The 2,625-nt window shown below is 32.1% G+C and overlaps 1 long non-coding RNA gene across 2 annotated transcripts; it reads right to left on the bottom strand.

Annotated features, from left to right (window-relative positions):
- On the bottom strand, nucleotides 1-1,385 carry LOC108977080. Of its 2 annotated transcripts, XR_001994008.1 has the most exons (4): nucleotides 967-1,385; nucleotides 794-901; nucleotides 594-741; nucleotides 1-229 (listed from the first exon to the last, which is right to left on the bottom strand). It is a non-coding gene; the product is annotated as an uncharacterized LOC108977080 (long non-coding RNA). The 2 variants fall into 2 exon arrangements; XR_001994007.1 differs by having other exon boundaries at nucleotides 594-901.
- Between the last annotated feature and the right edge of the window lie 1,240 nt (nucleotides 1,386-2,625).

Below are 2,625 nucleotides of genomic sequence, written 5' to 3'. Positions count from 1 at the left end.
TTTACTGTGGTAAGCTGAGTTTTACACGTTTATTATTACAATAATTTTTTCTTAAAACATATCGAATTCAACATTACTTTCGTTCCAGTCATCTATGGCTATAGGATCACCAGAACCAATATCGCCAGAGCCAGAACCAATGTCGCCTGAACCGGTGTGTACGCCAGTAATTACGTTGACGAACTCTTAATGTCGCCATTAGGTAGCTCGACCTCATCAGCGGGTGCATCTACAAGTAAAAAGAGAATTTACATGGGCGAACTAATAAAAGTGGCAAAAGAACAAAACGAATTGCTGAAGACGGTGGTGGAGGACGGGAAAATATTGACTGAGAGAGTTGCTACTGCAATCGAAGAACAAAGTAGTAATACAAAAGAGTTTATAGGTAGGAAAAATATTTTAGAAGAAATGTAAAGAATGTGATTATTTAAATTGAATATTAATTTTAGAAAAAATGTGATAATGATAAACATTAATTTAAACTGAATATTAATTTTAGAATGTAATGATAAAATGGACTTAAACTAAATATTAATTTTGGAAATGTATTGGAAAACAAATAGCTACTGCTAAGTACTGTAAGTATTTTTTACCGTTTTAGAAACTCATTGCGATGGCATTCCTAATTGCTGTCACTGTTGAATCATTTTCTCCTAATGTTGTTGTATGATTGAGTTGATGCCTTGTTGCATCTTCTGCTGCGTCTTGAATCCAAGCTGAGGAAACTTCATCGTTCTCAATCTTTAGAAAATTGTGCAAAATTCAACATGCTCTAATTATAATATTAACATACTTTTTCGCATAATTTTTTGAAAGCGCTTCTATCTACGAGAAAGTTTTCCTTGAACCTTGCTTGGTCTATAGCAGGGATATCGTGCTCCCAAAATTTACCACTTCGGTACTTAAAATATAATTTTTTTAAATAATTAAAATTATTATTAAAAATTTAAATATTTATTTACTTACGACTTTCCAAACATTTCATATGTGTGGCTGAGCGATTGTAATCTTAAGCTTGCGTTAGATTCAAGAATTGCTTTTACTTTCACTCTATTTTCTTTTAACTCATTTAGTAATAAACCGATTTTTTCGATATATTCTTTTTGATCTTCTAAGAATAACAAATTGCCATTAATAATCTTCTCTTATCCGTTGTTATTTCACTTTTTTTAATAAAGAAACAAATTTCACAATCAGCTGTCTAAATGCACAAATCTGCCGTCTGTCACCATAAAATTTCAATTCGCATTTGTGTTGCTGAAGGCCAATTAATTATGCTCGTCTGTCAGGGTTATAAGGTTGGTATCCAGGTCTCAAGTAATTGCTCAAGAAAAAAAATACATTATGTCTTCAAGTAACTCTGACAGCTAGTTACGAATTGTGAATGATCTACAATAGAAGAACAAGAGAGAATAAACAAAATAAATTAAACTTTGTGCGTAATATGTATCTATGTATGTGTGTTGTAACATAAATATTTTCATTGCGATTAAAGGAATGTTGTTAATGATTGGTAAGTTTTATACAACATTTCGAAAAGAACTATACTTCATAATAATGATTTTACCTAAGTTAGGATGATTTTAACGATTTACTTTGAATTTCCTTCAAGAAACAATTGTTGATTTCACGTTTCACGTTTCAGCTTAGTATCCAGTTTTCAAGAAATGTAAAAACTTCATATTATACTATATTACTATATTACTTCATAGTATGTAACTCTAGAGAAATATAGTACTAATTTTTAATAAATGTTTTCAATAAAATGAGATTATGGCAAACCTGGGTTTGCGAAGAAACATCAAACAGAGAACGTATAATATAGACAGAGAACGTATATTATAGAGAAGGTTCACGTTTCACGTCGCTTATCGAGGTTACGACTTATTGAAGTTTCACTGTAATGCATATACATTACATTAGACATGCGTTCATATGTAGATATGTCACCCGCAAAAACTACAAACATTGCTTTACAAAAACAACAATCGTTTATATCGTTATATGCGTACATATGTATGTAAATATGTGCGTATGACATTCCCACGCAAATAATACATACACAACATACATACTTATATGCGATCACATGTAGTTATGTATGTTACTGGCATAAACTACAAATATTGTTCTACAAAAACAACAAACGTCCCAAATAGCATCAGCAGCGTCACAAGTCAATATAATAATAATACCCAACGATTACCCTCCTCCCGCCCAACCGAAGCGAGGGCCGCAATCCGCGAACGAGCGGAATCAGCCGAGTCATAAAAGGCAAGGGAGTTTTAAGCGTTGCGATCTTAAGCTGCTCAGCTACAGAAAATTTTAACAGCCAAAACTAAGAATTTAGACTAACGAAGACTTTAACTAAGAAGAAGTTTATAATTTTTAAATGTTATTTGTTAAGAGTAGATAAAATAATTTTTTTAATGGTAAAGAGTGAATCTGTTAGATCAAATGTGCTGGAATTAGAATTGAAATCGTGACATATAMGGCGGAATGGTTCGTTTAACTTGAAATTTGTTCTAGAAAATTTTAAAAGTAAAGGTCTAAACTGCCTGGTAGAGCGAGCGGGAATGTTAAAATTAATATCAGACAAGATAGATGGGCTACAGACTGACCCAT

Source organism: Bactrocera latifrons, unplaced genomic scaffold, assembly GCF_001853355.1.
Source record: "Bactrocera latifrons isolate USDA-ARS-PBARC rearing strain unplaced genomic scaffold, ASM185335v1 scaffold_836, whole genome shotgun sequence".
Taxonomy (NCBI): Eukaryota; Metazoa; Arthropoda; class Insecta; order Diptera; family Tephritidae; genus Bactrocera; species Bactrocera latifrons.
The sequence above is the reverse complement of the archived record's forward strand: the minus strand, read 5'-3'. Positions and strand labels throughout refer to the sequence as shown.